Source organism: Acinonyx jubatus, chromosome B4, assembly GCF_027475565.1.
Source record: "Acinonyx jubatus isolate Ajub_Pintada_27869175 chromosome B4, VMU_Ajub_asm_v1.0, whole genome shotgun sequence".
Taxonomy (NCBI): domain Eukaryota; kingdom Metazoa; phylum Chordata; class Mammalia; order Carnivora; family Felidae; genus Acinonyx; species Acinonyx jubatus.
The window spans coordinates 112,864,750-112,888,963 of NC_069387.1; the positions used below are offsets into that span (position 1 = coordinate 112,864,750).

The 24,214-nt window shown below is 43.0% G+C and overlaps 1 protein-coding gene and 1 long non-coding RNA gene across 10 annotated transcripts in view; one reads left to right on the forward strand and one right to left on the reverse strand.

Annotated features, from left to right (window-relative positions):
• CRADD (CASP2 and RIPK1 domain containing adaptor with death domain) overlaps nt 1–24,214 on the forward strand; it is a 269,785-nt gene that overhangs the window by 8,924 nt on the left and 236,647 nt on the right. The gene's annotated exons all lie outside the window — the stretch shown is intronic.
• Nucleotides 12,843–23,330, reverse strand: LOC128316465 (uncharacterized). Its single transcript, XR_008300407.1, has 2 exons — nt 22,937–23,330; nt 12,843–15,914 (listed from the first exon to the last, which is right to left on the reverse strand). It is a non-coding gene; the product is annotated as an uncharacterized LOC128316465 (long non-coding RNA).

Below are 24,214 nucleotides of genomic sequence, written 5' to 3' on the forward strand. Positions count from 1 at the left end.
TTTTGAAACGTGAAATCACCGTTCAGATCGCAGAGTTTAGTTCCGGCATTTCACTGAAGAGAATTTTCAGACCCAGGGAGGTCAACAGATCTGAGCGTACCTGTGCATGCGTGGGCACACACGCAGTTCAGCAAATCGACGGTGGACTTGGTATTTGTGCCCGGATAGTCTGGCCTTGGGCTCAGTGTTCATAAAAGCTGTACCTTTCCACCCCGCGTGTGCAAGCCCTACAGTGCTTTTAACATCACGTTCTTCTTCCTCTGAAAATTTGGAGAGCAGGCCTTTGGAATGCCATGCGGTATAATAACCAGTTCTCGGCTCTTTCCACCCCACCCTGGGGAATCCACCCTTGCTGGTTTTCGTGACGTCTCAATCCACGTTAGAGTTGTGTGTTAACTTTAACTCCTCAACGCTTCTAATCTGTTTGCTGTTTGAAGATCGAAAACCTGCCATCCATGTTGTTTTATGATCTCATTTCTGCCTCTGCCAGATGTGACTCACACACAGTCGTGGGTGCCCGGGTCACTGCCCACCCTCCTGTCCTCACCAGTGGAGCCCATTCTTTCTTTTGTCCGCTCACGGGCATAATGGCACAGTTAATTCCTGCCTTACTTTCTGCCCTCTGTGCCATAAATTTGCCCTTTTAGCTCATTTGACACAGCCCTGCCCAGCCTTATTTACTCCAGTGAAAGAGGGTAATTATATTCTCCTTGAGTTGGGTAATTTCGAGTACCTGGAGATTAAATCTGTCTCCAGTCTCTCTCTGATTCCTTTCAGGTTGTGAAACAGGTAGCCAGCCCTAAATGCACACTTGTTACGTGCATGTGTTTGTTATTATTTTCTTAATGTCAAATCCTGGAGGCTCCTTTACTGTTAAATTGCACTTCATTTGAACAGAGTGGGAGTGCCTTCCATCCCTCCCTTCTCGTCTCCTTGAGAATGAGTCTGTGATAGTTGTGTTTCTTTCCTCCTGCGGAGGCATATTTTTTCTTGTATTCTCACTCACCTTCACATAGTTTTGATTTTTCTAATGTTTCCTCTGTGTGGCGTGAGTTCAGGGTGCTTAACTTTAGTACCGAAGTAAAGCAACAGCTGTTGCCACCGTAGCCTCTAAAAGCCCCGGAATCCCGAATGCCTAGACAGTAAGTAAGCTGAAATCACGGAGCAGGGCTAGGGTGTTCCTTCAGGAGCTCGGGATCAGACGAAGTGTGGTTACAGAGAATGGGGTTCACATCAAAAGACATTTGCTGAGCCATAAAAAGAAAACCGCTTTTATAGACAAGCCTTACTCGGAACTGCACCCTCTACTTCCCCTGGAGGTCAGGAGCACATTTTGTGACGTGTTATTCAGGGGGTGCCGCCTCCCTTACAAACACTGGGAGGGGGAAGGCAATGTGGCCAGTGCCTTCCTCTTCTGTCAAAGCATAAATACCACCCAGGGAACACCTTTCCTACAGCTGAGAGAGTGGGACTTCATCACAGAACTTCATAAAACTTTTCCATGTCGTCCCGGTTTCTAACCATGTTAAGATAAAAATGTATGTTTTGCTGAACAGTTTTCCCTTATTAGTTTGGTATGTTTTTTTCCTGTTGAGATTTGGGTCCAGAAAGCTGCTGTGATCTGTAACTTTCAGAAAATATTTTCCCTGCTATTTCCACCCAGAGAAGTCCCATTTTCATATCCCCTCTGCCATCTCGATGAACGCGACCTTTCTTAGGTTTCCAACATAGCTGCTTTCTCCCCATTTCTGTTTCCAGGTTGCGGCCGTCAAGTCGATATTCGGTCAGAAAGTGTGTTCGTATTTTGCGCATTTGATTAGGGTACCTGTCTTCGCTCATCTGCAGGAATCTGGGGCAGAGAGAAGGGGGATAGTAGAAACCTATGAACGTATCGTAGCTAATAGTTTTGACCTTCCTCCCCATTCAATCTCCTTTGCTAGAACCACTGACAGAAAAATTAGTTGCCTCTCTGATCTATTTTCCTTGTCCATCAGGCAGTGAGGATGCTAATAAACAACAGAGCAACTAAAACGATGGCAGGAATGAGAAAACTAAGAGGGATGGAGAATCCGTGGCCGGCTGAGGGCTCCCGAGAGCCAGTTGTTAAACACAGCCGTGACTTCTTACCCACCGTCTAGCTGCTGGCTTCCAGCTGGGTCAGTTACCGCTGACCAATCAAGGTTCCCAAGGCAGATGATTCTCATTCTGATGTAGGGTCAGAAGATAGATAGTAGCCAGAGGAGATGTCACAATCCCTTTGTCACTCACTTTGCTTCATCCCTCATGTAGGCATTTTATCATCTCCCATCATCACAAGAAGGGTGAGTACAGTAAGATATTTTGAGAGAGACTACCTTCACATAAACTTATTACAGTATATTGTTGTAATTGTTCTATGTTATTGCTTATCTCTTACTGTGCCTAATGTATAAATTAAACTTGATCGTAGGAATGTATGGATAAGAAAAACCTGGTATATATATGGGGTTTGGTATTACCCGTGTTTCAGGCATCCACTGGCCATCTTGGAATACATCCCCTGTGGATAAAGGCGGGTGGGGGCGAACCACTATACATAGGGGTTTTTTGGGGAGCTCAATAATTATGAGTAAATCATTGGTAGATGGAACTCAGCCACGGTGGGAATAGTTACACCACAGCAATTGGCAGACACAACAAATTAGGCTTTCCCTGCCCCCCCTCCCTGGATGATTGGTTTAACAACACCACTGATCCACGTATTATGTCCTCTATAACTGAGACCTCTTGACGGTAAGATCAGTTTATTTGTATCCTCCTTTGTGACAAGTCCAGTGTTTTAGAGCAGAGTAGGAATGAACAAATTGAGGAATACATTAAAATCTGTATGCCAATCCTATATTGAACTACACTGCTTTCTGGTGGATGGGCCGGTCTCTTGATGATCTTTTCCTAGTGTCTGCAGATATCTTGTCAGAGTTTCCTAGTAGGGAGCAATAGGACATTCTCAAAGTCCTATGACTAATATTTAACAATACCTCTTTTAGCTCTAACAGATCAGGGTGTCTTTTTTTGCTCCTAGCTTCATTCATTCATTTCATTACTTAATTTCCTTCCTCCTTTCTTCCCTCCCTCCCTTCTCGCTTGCTTTTCTCCCTCTCCCCTTTATTCTGCCAACATTTAATGCATGTCTACTGTATTATTCATGAGGAATACAAAAGAGTAAAAAAAAAAAACCAGAAAACAAAAAACCTGTTCTTGCATTACTGAACTCTTATAGCCCAGGGGAAGAGATAACTTAGTCAACACTCTTGTACCTTCTATGCCTTGCCTTGTCATTCCATTTAATCCCTGGAACAAACTGGTAAGGTGTGGATTTCCCCATTTACTGAAAATGAAACTGAGGCTTGGAGAAAGAAAACAGCTTTCCAGTAACATGGTTTAAACCTAGGGTTTTGGGGGGGGGGCTCTGAAGCTCAGTTCTGTGTCTTAGGATCGCATATAGGAGCTTGAATTCTGTGAACAATATATTGTAAAATGCTGTGATAAAGGCAATAATAGTTACCTGTGGACAAGGTGCCATCAACTTGCCTTGAGGGGTTGGAGAAGGACCTCAGAGGAAGGTGCCTTGTGTCTGCTTATTAAAGGGCAGGAAGGAGTCTTTAGACTCCTCGGTGACAGAGGCGTTTCTTTGAGGGATTGGAGAGGAGGGTAGGGGTGAGTTGGGGGTAGATGTTGTAGATCTTAATAGCTTGGGATTTATCTGGAGGGCAAGTGGATAAAAGCTTTTTAAATGGGGGCGTAGCTAAACTAGGTTTGTGTTTTATATCATCCCTCGGGAGCCCCTTTGGAAAATGTCCTGGACAAAGCGAGATTGGAGAGTTAAGGAGACTAGGCAGGTGTGAGCTGCTAGGCGTGGGGAGAGGAGGAGGCAAGATTGACAGAAGATGGAGAAGGGGGCAGCCGTTGACCCCCTTCCTCCTCTGCAGGCTCACGGTTGCCCTGGAGTCTGGGGCTTTAGGTCCTGCAGGCACATGCTTCCCTTGGAAGGTGGGCTTCCACACCGGCCAGGTGGGGTACGTACTTGGCAGATTCCATCCTCAGGAAAGGAGGAGGTGGTGATGCAGCAGCAGAAACTTGAACTACGACTGTATCCAGTGTGCATGGGTGCAAGAACACCAGCTCGGAGTGGGGGTGGGGGTCCCCGTCCCACACACACCAGGTTTGGCCACTCGCTGCTGACAAAACCCAAAGGCAGAATGAAGAACTTATTTCGATGAGGTCAAGACAGCAGACTAGTGTCTCAGAGACTGACTCCAAAGTGCCGAAAATTTCCAGGTTTGTGTAAGGAAACTAGGGGGAGAAGGTCGGTGAGTACAAGCAGGTGGGCAATAAAGGTCAGGCTGATCCTCATCTTGGGGTCAGTTACGCGGGGTCTTGTTGGCATCAGGGCAGTCCTTGCTGCCTGAGGGGGTAGTGGCCGTTCCCATCATGGGCTGCTTTGCCTGAGTCGAGAGATAGTCGGAAAGAATTTAATCAATTGCAAAGTATGGAATGAAGTCAAAATGCAGGTCATTGAAGTCCTCTTTCAGGACTGGGTAAACTTGGGGTCCACTTCTGGTTGTCTGACCTGGGGCCAAACGCTAAATCTCTCAGGGCCTCGGTTATCTCATCTGTACAATGAGAAGCTTGGCGTCTTGGTGCTTTTCGATCCCGTCTGATAAAGTACCCCACGTGCACAGATGTGACCGCCATCTCTCTCCCACTGGGGTGGGAGCGGCCCTAGGAGAGGCAGGCTCCGCATTTTTGTGGCGTCTCAGCTTCCACTTAAATTATAGTGTAGATTGTTACCTCTATGCCATAATATATTTTCATTTATTTTGAAAAAATAGTAACTTCCTTTTAACTGTGGACTTTTTCACAGCTGGAGCCAATTGATTCCATTTTTATCCCGGTTAGAAGAATTTTGTGTTTTCACCTGACTGTGGATCTTTGAGGGCCTCCCTGTAATCAAGGAGTTTGAATGTGGGGTTGTAGATCTTGGTTGTGCAGGAGAAACAGGAATCTGACATGTGTCCTCTATTATCACAATAACTCTGCATGAATTTTCATTATCAAGGACCTGGAGGGCTGGCTTTGCTCCCTGACCAGTGTCATAGATGCGCCCCTAGGAAATTGCGGGCAACAGATGTGTTTCCACAAGTCGTTTTTCCCACCTACATAGATTATTCTCATTTCTGATTGCTCCTTCATGGACAAGGGAACCACTGAGCTTTGTTTTTCCTTTTCTTTGTCAAGCAATTCATTTAAAAAAAAAAAAAAAGAAAAGAAGAAGAAGAAATGAAAAAAACCTGCAAAATACTATTGGAATTCTTGGATTCTTTGGTAAAATGAAAAGAATCTTGGAGCATGATGGATACTGCCCCAATCTATCCATCTTGCATCTTTGGATTTTCCTGCATCTGTTTTAAAGTGGGGCGCACCTTTGATCTTGATAGCCTAGGAGGATGGGGGTGTGCAGCTGTCATAGGCAGAGGCACGTCACTGAGCTTAGTAATGGTTGAGAGCTCCCACGAGATCCAGCTCAAAACTACACTTCGTAGGCCATGGGATTTGTTATGTTCAGGACATGACAATGAGGTGACCTTTCTATAACAAACCAACTCTTGGGCTTCCAGAAGACTCGAAAAAGATAGAATATTTAGTAATGCCAAACACTGCTTTTGCCACTTAACAAATATGACCTCATTCAGTGCTCCCAGCAAACCTTTGAAGTCGATTCTGTTTTTATCTCCTTTAGACAAAAGGAGATTTAGTGACTTAAGAGGGAGAGCTAAGATTTGAACTCAGGCCAGTATGACTCCCAAATCCATGCTTTTATTCACTCTTGCGTCATTTTTCTCAAGCTTACAAATGCTGTTAAGCTCTGAGGCCTCCACCTGGCATGTACCTCAGTGATGAATGCAAGGCCGTGTACCTTCTAGTTGCACATAGTTAATTGCAAGAAGGCAAGAAGTTAATTGCAAGAAGGACCCTGTCTTCCCAATTTGTAATTATGGTATTATCGGGTCTTTAATTTCCAAGTAAAACAAGATCTCCCCAAACCCTTCTCCCTTCTTCTGTTCTCCTTTAGATGTCTAACCAGGGCAGCCATAACCGGTTGTCTCTTCCCTGCTAGCCTTTCTCATTTCTCTGGAGGTAAAGTATAAGAACAATGTGTCAGTCATAATAAGCTAGGTTATGCTGCAAAACAAGTATCTTCATACTCTCAGTGACTTAAAACAACAACGGTTTATATCTTAACAGATTTCCCTGTCTATACGTGTCTGTCATGTGTCACAAGGGGGGCTCTTCTTTAAGTCATTTCAGAACCCAGGCATCCAAAGGAGTCACCTCTTAAAACGTGGCTGAGGTGCTGAGCCAGTGGGAAAGGAGAAACCCAAGGATCTCTCCTTGGCATTTAATTGCCTTGTCACTTCTACTCTCCACTCATTGGCCGGCACTCTGCAAAGGGGTGCCACTCAGACACAAGGAGGCCGGGTGGTCCAGCCCTCCCCTGTGTCCAGGATGGGGAGAAAACCAGAAATACTTAGCAGCAGTAACAACCCCCCACTTATACCATGCCATATAAGGCTTGCTTCTTTTTTTCTATTTTGGCTAATTTGACCTCAGGTAACCTTTATAGGACACACAGAACCTCTCGAATTCCATTCCTCCTTCCCCTTTGTCTTCCAAAACGTTTTCAAGTGCTGCAAAATAGCTTTTCTCTTTCCTTCCCTTGAGCCAAAAGGAAACGTCTTCAGTCTTGAAGTGAAATTATACATATTAAACAGCCAAGGCTTCTTCCCTCAAAAGCTTCTGAAATAACCAGAAGTTCCTTCTGATCTTCGTAAATATCTCTCCTGGCTTCCTCAGCCTGCTAAAATTAAACCTGTCTTTTCTCCAATGTCAATATTCAGGATAAATAATGTTCCCATTTGCTTCTTGCTGCTTTGTCCAATTGGCTATATTACAATAGTATTGAACAGTATTACTTCTACTGGTTTTCAGTTAAATACAGAGACATTCAGGCACACTACAAACCAAATGGACTTGTGAGATACATTGGGCACCTTCTTACTAATTTCAATTTGCTTCTGAGGGAAACTGTGTTCTAAATTCCAGATGACCGGTTTGCAAACCTTGTTTCAGAATGCAACCTGTCTCTAGTTTGGATCTTTTTCTGTATAACATGTATGTATAATAAGAATACTAGAATAAATGGTGTGTTTGAGTGGATAATTATGCTCTGCTGTATTCATGAGTTAATATCTTTGAAAAAATTAGAATCTGTACATGTACTTAATTTAAAACTTTATGAGCACAATTTTTCCTTCATTCTCTCTCTCTCTAGCTCTCTTTTTTTCCCCTACATTAATCTAGATCAGAAACTGTAGCATTATCTGGGCACCTGGGTGGCTTAGTCAGTTAAGCAAGACTCTTGATTTCTGCTCAAGTCATGACCTCACAGTTTGTGGGTTTGAGCATCCTCCCTCCAGACCCTCCCCGTCAGCCCTCCACTACCACCACCCCCCTCCGCCCCCATTGAGCCCAGCTTCAACCCTCATCAGGTTCCATGCTGATAGTGCAGAGCCCTCTTGGAAATCCCTCTTTTTCTCTCTGCCCCTTCCCCATTCTTGCTCTCTCTCTCTCTTTCTCTCTCTCTCTCTCAAACATAAATAAACAACCTGTAGCTTTATCTTTGACTTCTCCCGCTTTATATTTATCTCTTTCATTTATTTAGATCTTCATTCACTCAATCCTTCATCAGAGATTTACTAAGCGTCTCTTTGTGCTAGGCATGAGGCAAGGTCCAGCACAAAGTTAAAAAACAGTTTCCGCCTCAAGGGGATCGCCGGTGGTGGGAAGACAACACACATGGCGGCAACCATAGCACAGTAAAATAATCCCTGTGATGAGGTTTGTGCAATGAGCAGTGGAGACGGAAAAGACACACCTGGGTCTGCTTGAAGACATCAGGGAAGGCATCCGGGAGGAGGCAGCTTTTGACCTGCCACTGAAAGAGTGGGTTGGCCTGAGCTACAGGCAGGGCGCCGGGGTTGCAAGAGTTGGGGGATAAGCCCCAGTTGGTGAGCAGAGAACAGAGCACCGAGGGTTTTGCTTGCCTTTCAAAAAAGTTTGCATTTGCCCCAGGAAGTGAGGGAGCTGTGGAAGACTTTTGCGCTGAAGAACGATAACATCAGATTTACTGGCAATGTGGATGCTGGTCAGGAGGAGCAGATCTCTAGATCAGGACTTCTTAATCCAAGATTAAGATGCAAGAAATCCCTGGACAGAATGCTTGGGATCTGCGAACTCAGATGTGAAAAATTGTTTTTGTCATTAACCTCTATGTGAAATCAAGCATTTCCTTCAAATATAAATGTAGGCGACGAATCACAATAGAATTAGCAGAAGAGGGGCGCCTGGGTGGCTCAGTCGTTTAAGCATCCAACTCTTGACTTCAGCTCAGGTCATGATCTCAGGATTCCTGAGTTTGAGCCCCACATTGGGCTCCGTGCTGACAGTGCGGAGCCTGCTTGGGATTCTCTGCCCCTCCCCCACCCTTTCTCTCAAAATAAATAAATAAACTTAAAAAAAATGGAAAAAGAAAGAGAAGACGTGAGTTTATCACCAATAGAAATCAGGAATTTTTGTTACATATTATATAGATACCATAGTATGGTTGTTGCTGCTGTCTCAAAATACCCTTTACATTTTTCACTAAACTGAAAATCCTGTAGCTGGTAGACCCACAGCTAGCTACATCTTGTCATTGAACGAATTGATAAAATCTATCTTGTTACATCACCAATAAAACATTTTGGTGTGTGCATTTTAATAGAATTCATCTTTTGTGATCTGCATATTCCATTTTTTTTTTAATTTCAAAACAGTATTCCAAGCAGGGGGTCCATGGTCTTTGCTGGACTGTCAAAAGAGGTCAGAACTCAAATACCAGAGGAAGGGGATTGTGAGCAGGGCAGCCAGCCTGAAGCAGCGGTGGGGAAGAGGGTGAGGAGGAAGAATCTGGGGGAGATTCTAGAGACAGCAGGAACTTGCTGATAGATCTGGGACATAGGCAGAAGGAGAGATCTGTGTGTACCCTGCTCCCCCATCAAGTTTCTGGCTAGAGCAGAATTCTTCCTGTTCCTTGCCACATCTGTCCTTTCCTTTCCATCACTAATGTTCGACTCTTAAACCTTTATTAATGTCAGACATGTAGCAAGGTTTTGAAAAAATAAAGCAGTATGGAGAGACATAATCAAAGATCACTATCCCTTGGTTCCCACCCCCCACCCCCAGCTGTCAATCCTACATTGTTCTGAACTCTTGTAGTGTTATCTTGTCTAGCTAGATGGCAAATTCTGTTCAGGAAAGTGCCTTGTAATCCCCACTATGTTTTTCATTTTAGGTGTTGAATAAATGACTGATAGATCCAAAGGCACTTCCTCTCTTGAGGTCACTGTGTACATCAATTATGCCATACTCCAGCTACGGACGTTTTACCAACCGTGACATTCTAGAAAATTGGTCTTTTACTTAAATTCCCATGTTTTCTGTCATTTGTCTTCATATAAAATAACACCGAATGTGCAAATAAAAATTCCATTACTTGGACTTTATGCTTGTTTTTTGTGAAAGTGAGCCTAGTGTGATGCCGAGTTGAATAATCCTGTGTAATCTCACACCAGAAATTGAGAAGGTGGATTTGAAATTTCCACCCATCCCTCTGCGGGAGGGGGGAGGGGGGCGTGTTAGTTAGCTCGGTAGCAGAGGTTAATTTCAGTGTTGTTGCCCATGTTGTAGACTGCAGAGTTGCAGCTGAACACTTGGTTGGCTGGAGGAAATTTTTTGCCGTGCGTCTTGTGAGGTCCGGGAATGTATAGTTTTGTGGTCTGATGTATTTTGATGGTTGCCAGATAAAATTGATGTCTGGCACTTTTTCTAGGAAAAACACATTTAGACGTTTCCAAGTTGATTTGTAGGAACTTAGTGTTATTAGAATTTTGTGGCAGAACTTTTTCTCAAGTGGCAGAAGAAATAAAGGAACTTTAGTTTTGAGGGCTGTTAACAGCACCTTCCATTAGCGCCAAAGCTGAGAAGGTTGACAAAGTAGTGGATTGTTAATATGGATTTATGGCGCAAATAAGCAAGTATCTGGACTTGTGAAAGTTACTGATGCAGTAAAATACAGTTTTAGCTACTGACATTAGATTAGCCCCCAAATTTTTAGAAAAAAGCACATTCCCCCCCCCCCCCCCTTATTTTCTATGTAACATTTCTCAACTCAGTAACTAAAGAGATTACTTTGGGGTTAACCTTGAGATTTGTTTGCTGTTTACCGCTGCTGTTTTTTTGGAGGGAGGGAGAGAGAGCAGGGTTTGGGAGAAACATGCTGTGGAAAAGTTAGCTTCCCAATTTATACATGAAAATCACAGACCTTCCCCCCCCTCCATTTGCATTATAAATATCTGAAGAGCAAGTTAAAGATTGTTAGTGAAGACGTGAGAGGTATTGCCCGAGAATACAATGAGTTAACTTTTCTTTAAACTTACTGGCTTCTCCCTTAACACTGAAGATAACATGTTTTTACTTGTTGGCATTGCTGTTAAGCCTCAAAATACTCTGGGAGCAAAGGGACTTTTTTTTTTTTAATGCATTATTGAAATATAATTATAGTGGAGCAAAGTTTTATATTTGGAAGACATTTAAGCTACAGACCTTCAAACCCAAGTTTTTGAAGACATTTAATAAGCAGGTTAAGTCAGCACCAGAAGAGAGAAACGGTATGGTGAATAAAGGGGGTTAAAACCAAGGCTTCCTACGACAGACTGGAAACGAACTGATTTTGATTTATGCATACTAGACCAGAAACGAAATAGCCCGGTAGATATTTCTAGGAACCAGTAGAGAGGAGCGTGAAAAAGACGGGGAGCGAGGAGAACAAAGTGTGTGTGTGCGTCTGCGGGAAGAGGAGGAATCTCACTTGGGATAGTTTCCCTTCCTTCTACTCGAGAGCTTTCGAGTTTTCGAACGGAGCTGCCTCAGGGACTGGCTCTAATGTCTGCGACACGTGCACACAGGCTGTGGCCGGGGAAGGGATACTGGCGCCGCTGGGTGATACAGAAACAGTCCTTTGTGCGAGGCCGCGGCCCGCCAGCTCCCCCCCGGACGCGGCTGCGGCTGCCTGGGGCTCCTGCCCGTCCTGCACTGCAGCGTCGGGAGACAGGAGACCTTTAGAAACCGACCGATGTCAACGCGTTTCATGTTGGAAACACGCCAGCGGAGCGGGGAACCCAGAGTCAACGGCTGTGTTTCGCATTTTGCTCTATGTCCAACGGGTTAACATCTGCTCGCGCAGCCCTAGCGATCCTGACATACAGGAGAATGTAGCTTCCTTGGATTGTCTCCTCGAGGAGCATCCGCGCGGATTTTGCTCATGTAGGTTTAATGTCAGCGTGTATTATTAGCTCGTTCTGAATTATTCTAAAAGTAATAACAGGGCTGTTATTACCACGATTACAAGTCTAATCAGTTCAGAAGCCCATGAAGGGGAAAATAAAATTGCCAGCCTCCTCTCCAGAGGTCACTATTGTTAAAAGTTTCTCTTTTGTTCTTTCAGAATTTTAAAATGCACGATAAGCGTATGTTTAAATCATTTTTTTAAAAAAAGCCCAAATAGGATGTTATGCATTCAGCTATTTAATTTCTTATTTCAGTATCTGGGATCTCTTCATATCTGTACAGCTTTGTATATCCTCATGAGAATAAAAAGGTCCACCACATTCTTTTCAACATCTGCACAGCGTCCCGTCCTATGAACGCACCATCACTGATTGCATGGATCTCCTTCTCATGGGCGAAATTTGGGTCGTTTCCAGTTTTCTGCTATTACAGTGATGCAGGAAAAAACCTCTGTGCCAACATCACTAGGTGCTTAGGGGGATACATATGAGCGCACTTCTAGCAGTGGAATATTAGGGTGAAAGCATATGTGCATTAACATTTTAATAGATATTTCCAAATCATATTCCAAAAAGGTTGTACCAATTAGATTAATATTTCAGGCTTAAATGAATTACTGCCCTCTAAGTTGTAAGCATAGTTGAGGGTTTTCCTTTAAATGCTGTTAATTTTTAAACAGCATATGTAGTATTGAGACCAAATGAGCTTGTTCATTTGCTAATTAAATGACCTGGAAGTTAAATTTCCATTCTAGAAATGATTGTCTCTGGAATGTTAAGTGCTCTGCCCTGGGGCCTTTTGAACCAGCCAGAGGCCTGGCCCAGTACCCAGTCTGAGAACCTCAGACCCAGCCTGACCAGAGACACCCAGGACTGGGGAGCAGGCACATGGCTCATGCTCTGACTGTGGCTCCAGTTAAAACGGCAGACTGTCTTTAGAAATCTTAAATCAGAGTCAGAAAAACATTTCTTTTCTCTGTGTTATCATAATATCAACTGCAATGAGTTCCGTTCAAAAGGCACCAATTGAGCACAGCTACGGCACCAAGTTCCTCCTGAAACCAGCCCGTCGTCCCTACTTTCTATCCCCTTATCTCTGGTTTCTCTCTTGTTGCTTTCTCTTTCTGTATTTGTTTCTTTTCATACCAACCACTTATCCTCCCGCACCCTCTCGTGTAATACCAGAGGGGTGGCCAGTTCTGTGGACGACACGCTGATTTCCTGCAGCCGATAGGTGGTTCTGGGGAGAGAGATGATTTTGTGTGTGCTTCTTACCACAGTGATTTGACTCTGTGTCTAGAATCTGTGCCCCATGGGATCTGCTTATGACTTCAAATGCTTCAAGAGGACCACCTCTACAGAAACACTTCATTTCTTATTTTTATTTAAGCTTTTTATAGTTAAAACCTGTTACAGATGAAACCAAGATGTAACCAGATACCAAGATACAAGTCACGTTTCAGAAAACTTGTGGTTCCAGTTGCTATGAAGTTGCTGTTCAAACCACCACAGTCGCACCCCTAGATACCTTTGAGATGATAGCCAGCTCTTGGGGAATTACAGAACTTCGACAATTTTTTTAATGTCACAAACTACCTGCTCATTTAGAAAACGCAGCCCTTTAAAACGCAGCTCCCTCATACCCTGAAAAGCCATCTTAAACAAAGACACAGTCACATCAGAATAGGATCTAGGTGTCAGCAAAAAGGAAAAACAAACATGCTGGACTAAATTAAAATAACTTTCCCATTTCAGGTCTGACCCTCTGTGGCTTTGTAAGGAGCTGCACTCAACCATACAGAGACTTCTACCTTAAAATAAAGGAAATAAACCAACAGGCAGAGAAAGCCTGCCTAATTAAAACTCCTAATTTCAAACTCTTAATTTCCAACACACTGGAAGCCAGCAGGAAGAGAGAGGAGGTGAAATGTGTTGTTCCAATGTTGTCCCTAAATAGAATGTTCTTTACAACTGGCAGGAAGCACCTGGGAGATTATTTGCTTTGGACATTTGGAAATAAATTGTTTTTGAAATAAGAAGGGAAAAATAAATTGGTTTCTAAGGTCAGATGCTTTTCACATTTTCACATACATACATTTTTATGATATGAATTCTGAGGGTAATGGATTCAAGTTAATAATGTATTTAAATTTAAGAAAAGATGTAGAAACTGTCAAGATAGGAAAATTGAGATAGGGAATTTTAGCTAAACCCTGAATCTCCCTCTCATTTTGACTAAAATTGACCTTCAATTTTATAGTACTTTCATTTTTACAGCACTTTACATATTCTGTAAAAAAGCCTAAAAGTGAAACAAAGATATTTCTTAACTACTACGATTTCTACCGTCCAGCTCTTGTAACTTTTTAAGTCCATTAAGACTTTGGAAGATATTCTTTACCAAATCTATCCTTTAATTAACAGTGAACTAATGGGAGTTGATATGATTTTCCCATTTTTTATTTTCCAGAAGAGGAAATACTCTGGTTCCTTTCATTATTCTTATCTTCTTTCTTTAGGTGTAATTCCATTTTTATTTTGTAGTTAACATGAAATTAATTCATTGTAGAGAATTCTGTTGCTCTGATGGCTGATACTGTGACTACGTATTTGCTCACATTGCTAGAAAGAATGTTACATAAGGGAGTTAGTGGAGGAATATGAGCTGTCGAACACTGGGAGTTAAGGGAAAAATTAGTACTTGTAGGTCATTCATCTTTGCGTTTTAAATAAAAATGAGAAAAGAATCTCACCGTTATACAACCAGCACTTTAAGCAAATTTTGCTACATTCTGCTAATACGTCAAATTGGATGAGCCAGCCAGAAACACAGGGTACCGATTCTTCTTGTCAGCAATACTTTAAATGGAGAGATTTACTGAGATTTCATTTATTACCTGGACTTCATTACTTTTGCAAAATATTTGATGGGTATTAAACTTAGATTTACTAGTGTACTTACAATCTTGTCAAAAGGAAACAAGCACTTTTTGTCGTAGGAATTACTGATTTAAAAGCATTTGCGAGGGGATGGCTATGCTTTGGGGACCTTCCCCCTTACTGAAAACAAAATATGCTCAACCTTTTCTTTCTACAATAGACTCATGTTTTCCTGATTCCCAGTAACTGTAGGAAAACCTCACATATTTTTATTAATTTTTGTGATTTAGTCCTAAAAATGAGTTGCACTTCAGATCGGTTCCTTTTTTTAGCCACCTGATTTATGTATTTCTGCCGACATGGCACAGACCCTGTCACCCTGTCAGCATATTTTTGGCTGAAAGGCCAATTCTTTCTCCCAATTCTTTGTTGTTCTGATTTCAGAATTTCAAGTGGGTTTGTTGTCAGCTTTAATGTACCTTTTGAGAACAAATCGAGTGTCCAGTTTCTTGCATGTGTGTGTGTGTGCTTCTGGGGCTGGAATGCTCTTCCTCGGCCAACTGAAAGCAAAGCCCGGATCCTTCTCCTCTCAGAGACTCAGTCTCGTTTCAGTGGTTTTAAAGTTAGGGAGTTCGTGACCAAAAGGAAAGAAGTGTCCTCATTTTTCTTTTTTAATTTTAAACGACCACCGTCTACAGTCTTGCTGTAGTCTTTGGGAACTTGAAGCGTATCGCGTTCGGTTGGCTTTATGTCTGGTCAATCCAACAGAGTCGATATTCTCTCGGCATTGAATGTGTGATTACATCGTATTGTTGTCTGTGGGGTTACACAAACAAAATAAGCCGTTTGATTTTATACTCTTTTCTTTTTCTGGTTGGGTCTCCCCGCTACTTTCTAATAACAGATAGAGGGCATAGGCAATTAAGGTCATTTGCCTCTCTCCTGACTTCACCCTCCGCCTCCACTTGTCCACAGTTTGCCACGTCCCCACCTTTCCACTTTCACTTCACCCAACACAAAAACTGTTTGTGTGGTTGGACAGTATCTTACGTAGGAGGGTCCTTGGGACAAATGGTAAACGTATTTGGATTTCTTTCACAGGTAATAGGCTGTGTTTCTTGACTCTTGCTTGTGCCCTGACTCTGCTGTGTGCCAAGTTTTATGCCAAGCCCTTTGCGTGCATTCTTTGATTTTCACAGCATATGTGGTGCATCATCACACAGTCCCTGTTTGGCAGATGAGGAAACCGAGGTTCCGAGTGCTTGAAGTAAAGGGCCATCCCTCTGCTAAGTGGTAGAGTTGGAATTTGGAGCAAGTTTCTCCGATTCGAAGGCGTGGGGTCTGCAGCTCTGCTGTGCAGACCGAGTTACTCACTGGGAAGTCAGGGTCACGGCAGAGTCCTGAGGAAGGGCCCCTGGGGGATCTAGACCCATGCATTTGTTGACTTGGTTGTTCAAAGAAAACCGCAGGTTCTGGGGGCCCCCCTGCCCTGCCCACATACCACCTGCCAAACATCACTTTTCTTCTTCAGGGCCTCACTCGTCTCATCTGTCAAACAGAAATAATATTATGTTAGGTGGACTGCATAGCTCTCTTTTTATAAAAAGAAAAAAAAATCACTCTGGACTCACAGGAAACTGTGAAGATGGTACCGAGAGGGACAGAGAGGACCTGTGTCCCCTTCACCCGGTTTCCCCCAGTGATTACATCTTATGTAACTGTAGCACGTGCAGACCAGAAAATTGATGTCTGTATAAATCTGTGCCATTTTATTACCTGTGGGTTAGTGTGACTGTCCCCAAAAGCAGGATATAGAACTTTTCAGTCACTGCCAAGAGCTCCCACTTAGAGTCACCGCCCCCCACACCCCCTTCCTAAGCCCTGACCACTGCTAATTTATTCTCTATGTCTGTAATTTTGTCATTTCAAATCTCTTTGAAACACACAATTGTGTTTTCATTATGAAATATCTCATCAGAAAAGCTCAATACTTACGTGACCGCTGCTCAGATTTGACAATATGCAGATTTGATAAATGTCATTGTATTTCTTTCACCACTTACAAAAATATCAGATTGATTTTAAAGCTTTGTCCCACTCTCCAATCCTATTGGCCCCTTACCCTTCCCAGAAATAAACTCTACCCCCGTTACTGTCCACGGTTTTCTCTTTTTGTATGTAACTAGGTGCCTGTACCATCATATAGCGTAGTTTTGTGTGTTTTAAAAATTTACCTAAACAAATCAACACATATTTATTGAGTGCCTACTGTGTGCTTGGCATTGCTCTAGACCCTGGGAATACGATGGTGAATAAGGCAAAAACCCTTGTCCTAAATATATAAACATATGAACAAATGGGATGCTTGTAGGTATCTGTAAATTCGAAAATGATGACATAGGATATTGTGGTTCAGACTGGCAGAGGGTAGGGGAATGAGGGGGTTGGTAGGGCACCAAGGAAAGGCCTTGCTGAAGATACTGCATTTAAAATCAAAACCTAAACAGGGGCGCCTGGGTAGCTCAGTTGGTTAAGTGTCTCGCTCTTGACTTCAGCTTAGGTCATGATCTCATGGTTCGTGGGTTTGAGCCCCACATCAGGCTCTGCACTGATGGTGAGGATCCTGCTTAGGATTCTCTCTGTCTTTCTCTCTCCCTCCCTCCCTCTCTCTCTCTCTCTCCCTCCCTCTCCCTCTCCCTTTCCCTCTCCCTCTCCCTCTCCCTCTCTCTCTGCCCCTCCCCTGCTCGGGCACTCTGTCTCTCCCTCTCAAGACAAAAACAAAAACAGAATACTTAAAATCAAAACCTAAACAATAAGAAACAACAAGTCAAACAGAAGGAACAGCAAGCAAGTGCCGATTCCCTCACATGGGAATGAGTTTGGTGTGTACATCCAAGAGCAAGACTTCACACAGAGGCTGGATGTGAACACCGGGCAGCATGAAGGAAAGAGGGGGGGAGGACTGGAGGGTAAGAAGTGGGAAGGAGGCGGAGAGGATTAGGAAAGGCTGAGGAGACCTCGGTAAGGAATTTGGATTTTATGAAGGCTGCTGTGGGAAGCTGTCGAAAGGTGGAAGCAGGATGGTTGCCATGGGTGCCATGGTTGTCTTGTGGAAGATGGCAGAAGGAAGGACACGAATGGGAAGCACTTAGGCTGTTGCAATTTTTCAGGGAAGCGATAAGTCAGAGGGATGGTGACACCTTCCAATAAAATGAAAAGGCTTGATATCACTTTCTCCTGCCATTTGCCTTTCAGATTCAACATTGTGTTTCAGAATTTACTTATGTTGATACTTTTAGGTGAAGTGAATTCATTTTAACCGCTATGTATGTTCTGTTGTATGAGTGTACCAAATTTTCTGTTTATTCTCTTATTAAGAGACTTGAAAGATATTTCTGTTTCTCCTATACACAGTTCTGCCCAAAGCATGCTCATATATGGGTTCTTATGGATAGGATACCAGACTTCCTCTGGGATATACACCTGGCAATAGAATTGCTGGGCTCTGTAGGTATGCCCATTGTCAACTTTGTACAAAATTGTTCTCCAAAGAGGTTGGACCAATTTATGGTAACTAGCTGTGTTTGAGAATTTCCATCTCCCCACATCCTCAACATTTGGTAATGTGCTTTTAACCATTGCCACTCTGATGGATATGAAATGGAGGGTCATTGTCATAATTTGCATTTCCTGCTTATTAGCTACTATGTTTCTTGGTCCTTTGGGTTTCTTTTCTGGGAATTCCTCCTTCCTATCCTATGCCCACTTTCCCATTGGGCTGTTTGTCTGTTTCTTATTGATGTGTAGGAGTTCTTTACATATTCCAGATAATAGTCCCTTGTTGGGTTTTATTTTATTATTTTATTTTAATTTTTTAAATGTTTATTCAGGTTTTTTTAAGTTTTTTTTTTTAATGTTTATTTGTTTTTGAGAGAGAGACAGAGACAGAGAGCGAATGGGGGAGGGACAGAGAAAGAGGGTGACACACAATCGGAAGCAGGCTCCAGGCTCCGAGCTGTCAGCACAGAGCCTGACCCAGGGCTCGAACCCATGAACCGTGAGATCGTGACCTGACCAGAAGTCGGACACTTAACCGACTGAGCCACCCAGGTGCCCAAAATGTTTATTCAGTTTTGAGACACAGAGAGAAACAGAGCGTGAGCAGGAGAGGAGCAGAGAAAGAGGGAGACACAGAATCCAAAGCAGGCTCCAGGCTCTGAGCTGACAGCACAGAGCCCGATGCAGGGCTCAAACTCACAAACTCTGAGATCATGCCCTGAGCCGAAGTTGGATGCTTAACTTACGGAGCCACCCAGGTGGCCCCTACCTTGTTGGATTTTATATATTGAAATATGCACTGAAAACACCTTTCTGGGGTTTATGCATTAAAAATTCTTTTCTGATATTAGCTTATCTTTTTTACTTTTGTAAATAATGGTTTACATTTGAAATTTTACCACAGTCAGATTTACCAATCTTGTTCTTTATGTTTTATGTTTTCCAACCCTGAGGTCATAAAAATATTAAAGTTTAGCTTTCTACTTTAATTACTGAATTGACGTGGAGATTAAGTTTGTGAATGACGGGAAGTGTGGATTTCTAAAAAAATCTTTTTTCCAAATGTCAAATGACCTGATCCAACACCATTTATTGAATAGTCTTCTTTCCCTGCTGATTTGTAATGTTACCTCTGTCATGTATCAAGTTTCCCCATTAGCATGGGTCTCTTTGTGGGCTGTCTATTCCGTTTGCTTGTTCTATTTGTCTGTCCGTACACCAATGCCATTCTTTTGACATCACTGTGGCTAAACCATAAGGCTTGCTAACTAGTGTGGTGAGCTGCTTTTCTTTGCACTTCTAAGTTATCTTGGGCGTTTTTGGTTCTTTGCTCTGATACTAACTTGTAGATCAACTTGTCAAATGCCACAGGGGGAAAACCTATGGTTTTAATGTAATTGTCGTGAATTTGCAGACTGATCTGGAGAGAACTGACCTCTTTATCTTCCCATCCCATACAGGAACATGGTTTCAGTTATTCAGGTCTTTCGTGTGCTTCAATCAAGCTTTACTCCGTAATGACCTTGTATTTCCTTTGTTAGATTTCTTTATAAGTTCCCCAAGTTTTTGTTACTGTTGTCAATGGAATCTTGTTTTTATTTTTTATTTATGCCTTTTGTTAGTTTTCTGTTGGGATATGGTGTTACTATTGATTTTTTTTCACTATTGATTTTTTAATAATCATTTGTATCCAGCAGCATTTGTAATTCTAGTAGTTTGTCTGAAGAGTCTTTTAGATTTTTTTGTAGACAGTCATATTGTCTGTAAATAGCTGTTTTAGTGTTTCAGTTAGCCAACGTTTTACATAATTTCCTTAAGCCCCTTCCAAACCGGAGGATTTATGATTCCATTCAGTGCTTTTGTATCTATGTGTGGAGGAAAATAAGACATGGGTACTCATTCCTGATGCATTATGTAATATCTTGATATGTCGTATAACAAGTTTCCTTTAGGAGCCCCCGGGTGGCTCAGTGGGTTGAGCATCAGACTCTTGATTTCGGCTCAGGTCATCATCTCACAGTTTTGTGAGTTCGAGCTCCGTGTCTGGCTCTGTGCAGGCAGCATGGAGCCTGCTTGAGATTCTCTCCCTTTTCCTCTCCCTCTGCTCCTCCCCTGCTTGTGCTGTCCCTGTCTCTCTCGAAATAAATAAATAAACTTAAAAAATTAAAAAAAATGAAGAAACAAAAAAATTTTTTTTCCTTTATTTTTACCTCCTATTCTCTTTTCTACTTATTAGGAAATGTTCACTGAAACTTTGATAATAAAAATAAAATATAATTTAAGAAACCTTTAAGAGATTAGACACCATTCATCACTTGCTGGTAACCGTGATACCACCATAGACTCAGACAAATGCTACATATATTACGGATTGCAAGACGTGGGTCAGGAAGAAATGAGAAAGGGGCACCTGGGTGGTTCAGTTGGCTAAGTGTCTGACTCTTGGTTTCAGCTCAGGTCATGATCTCACAATTTGTGGATTCGAGCCCTGTGTCGAGCTCCATGCCGACAGTGCAGAGCCGCTTGGGATTCTCTCTCTCTCCCTGTCTCTGTTCCTCCCCAGCTAACATGCACATATACACACTCTCTCTCTCCCTCAAAATAAATAAATAAGCAAAAAAATATTAAGAAAACATGAGAAAAAGAAAACTTTGTCAATTGTTGGTATTTGTAGAACACACATACACATGCATACCGTGTGTGTGTGTGTGTGTGTGTGTGTGTGTGTCTAAAGTCACGTGAGCCGCACAACATATTGGAATAAGAATGTCTTTTCTACTGTTGGAAACATCCAATCCAGGAAATGGATCCAGTTTCCAATTAAGATTCAAAGGTTGTATGATAGGCTTTTAAGAGACTTTGGGAGGTGTTATTTCCCTAATCTCTGATGCATCCCTTGGACCAGGAGAGGTTCAAGTTTGGATGGTCTTCAACTCTTAGGATTCTAGTCAGGATAGTCCTCAGGGCGGGTTGTAGCAAAACTCCCCTTCCCTGCTCAGCTCCTCGGAAAAGATGGCGGCTCTTTTCTGCCTCGGAGCTCTGGATTCTGTAAGTCACTAAGTCACTGCCCTAGCATTATGTGGTGTGGTGGTGGTAGGATAAGGAACACAGAAATTCAGTGAACTCACAACAGGCAACCAGGTTGTCACCTGGGTCTTCTGCCGTGTTTGCAGTTTCCTGCGTGAAACAAGAAGGGCACCGGGTCCGCTCTCTTGGAAAGCCTCCTGAGGGGGCTGGCCTATAGAAATTTGCTGGGCCTGCTTTTCTGGGTTGTCCAGAGCTCCCTGGAGGGAAGTCCAGTCAGGATGTGGTCTGAACGGAGAGGCAGTTACCAGTCTGCTTACGCTACCACCGAATCTACTTGGTCAGAGACCAAGTCGTAGCTGTTCCCCGAAGCTATGAGAGTAAACACTGCCTCCTATTTTTAGTAGTTCACTGCTTGCAAAAATAGCTTGAAATCCAGACCTTTGAGTCTCAACAGCCTTCAGCTTAACAGGCCATCCCGTGGTAACAAGCACCCCAACAATAATACCTGGCACCGCTAACATTTTTCTGGAGTCACTCTGCACAGGTATTAGGTTAAGTTCCCCAGGGGCATGGTCTTGCTTCATCCTCGCACGGAGTAGTCATTGTTATTTATCCTTATTTTTCAGGTGAGAAAACCAAGATTCAGAGAAGTTAGGCACCTGCCCAAAGTCCAAAAGCCTTTGACATGTAAGGCCCAGTCCTGAACCCACGTCAGTCCAGACAGAGGCCACAACCTGTGTTTTTGACCACTTCTTATTCCTGCTTTCCCACATTCCACAACAGCATCTGTGGTGGGATGTTTATTACATGAAATCTGGTCCAGGTTCTCCAAGGAACTTTAGTTGATCACTGGAGTCAAGTTCAATAATCAAGAAATTGTGTCCATCTATATGGGAGATATTAAATGCCAGTTCTCTTATTGTTTCACTATTTTTAAAAAGCTATCGGATTTACAAAGTTACCCTATTCTCATCATGTTATCTTTTTACAGAGAACCCCCAAGGTATTTTTCCAACACACTGTTATTTGGGGTAATTGCTTGACAGTTTGAAGGGCACCCAGTAGCTGTGTGGAATGTAGTCTTAAAATGGCCAGTGAAGCGGTGCCTGGGTGGCTCAGTCGGTTAAGCCTCCGACTTCGGCTCAGGTCACGATCTCACAGTTCGTGGGTGCGGGCCCTGCATCGGGCTCTGTGCTGACAGCTCAGAGCCTGGAGCCTGCTTCAGATTCCGTGTTTCCCTCTCTCTCTGCTCCTCTCCTGCTCACACTCTGTCTCTCTCTCTCTCTCAAAAAATAAACATCAAAACATTTTTTTAAAAAATGGCCAGTGAAACCATCAGAGGATGAGCAAGCTCTAAGGGTGGAGCCAGAAGTGTGGCTGCCTGTTCCTCGTCGACTGCTTTACCAGAAACATCAGGTTTGGGAGCTTGTATTTACGGAGATGATTGGCCTGCACTATCAGAGCAGCTGCCCCTGGAAAATTTCTGAATTAAATGTATCGATCTTACCTAAGTGTCGTATGGAAAGCAAGTTCTTAAACTACTTAAAACAAGTTCAGGGAACACCCACATGGAGACAATATACTTGTTTCTAATTTGACAGCTCTCAGAGGGAGAACTCCGTGGGGCCGGCCACTTCCTGGTGAGTCCTCGCAGGGTGCGAGCGTGTATGAGATCTCCGCTAATTATGTGGCCAGGTCAGGTTGCAGGTGGTGGCCTCACAGAATGCCTGCTCGCCGAGGGGGGGGGGGGGCGGTGTAAGAGTCAAGCCTCTTTCGCTTACAAGTAACAGAAATCTCCTTCAAACCGGCTTAAGCAAAAATAAAATAATAATAATAATAATAATAATAATAATAATAATAATAATACGTATACATGATGTGTATACGTTACGTATGTGTACATCACACGTATGTATACATGTATCCAACCATACATGAGATCACAGAAATAGGACAGGCGTGCCACTCTGGGGATACAAGCTTACCTCGTGGACTCCAAGGATCGAGTGTTGGGGGCTTCAGGAAAGACCAGAACGCTTTTGGTCCGGGGCAGCTGTCCCGTCAGGCACCTCCTCTCTTGGACCCGGGGCTCCTTGTCCCTGCTTCCCTGCCTTCTCTTTTCTCTTCTCGTTCTCTGTGGGTCACCTTCATCTCCTGCTCTGTGCACGATTGCCTCACAATTCACAATGTCATCTGCCCTCAGCTTCTGTAACCAGAAGACCTTGCCTCCGTCCTTCAAGTCCAAATTCAGGGTCAGAGAATGTAACTGACCCAGACCATGTCAGGTCAGCTCTGGCCTGGGAGGGGGAGGAATTGGGCTCAAACACGATGTTAGGGGGCTATGCCTGTGTGAGAAGGGCCAGTTTCCAAATACATCCTTTTCCTTCTATTCTTCTGAACACACAGGTTCTAAAAAATAAAAATAAAAATAAAAGTCGATGTTTTGGGTCACTGTTAATCCTCTAAAAGTGTGAGTAGTAGAGGCTGTCCTTGCACAAATAGGCCATATATCAGTACAATATGGGGAAGGCCTATTTTAAAGAACTGACACCCCCCAAAATCTGCATTTATATTCCTCAGACCAAGAAGAAATGATTCATTTTTTCCTGATCCAATATTTTTACGTTTAAAAGAGTTTTATTGATCACCTATCCAAATTAACTATAATAACTATAATAGAGAAGGAATTTTGTCAGACATATTATTTTATAGGTAGTTATGCCTATCAAATATACCTGAATTTAGTGTTTTAAGGAAAACTTACTGTTGGGTTTTTTTTTTTTTTAAGAAAATGGTTATTTATTTATTTTATTTTGTTTTGAGAGAGTACAAGAGGGACAGAGAGAGAGAGAGGGGGGAGACACAAAATCCCAAGCAGGCTCCACACTGTCAGCACAGAACCTTCGATAGGGGGCTCAAACTCACAAACCATGAGATCATGACCTGAGCTGAAGTCCGACACTTAACTCACTGAGTCACCCAGGTATCCCGAAATACTTCTTTTTTGTTGTTGTTTGTTTTGAGAGAGCAAGGGAGGGACAGAGTGGATTCACAGAGAGCGTCTTTTGTTTTTAATGTTTATTTTAGAGAGAGAAAGCACAGGAAGGGGAGGGGCAGAGAAAGAAGGGTACAGAGGATCTGAAGTGGATTCTATGCTGACAGCAGAGGAACCCAATGTGGGGCTTGAACTCATGAACCATAAGATCATGACGTGAGCCAAAGTCAGGTGCTTAATCGACTCAGCCATCCAGTGCTCCGAGAGA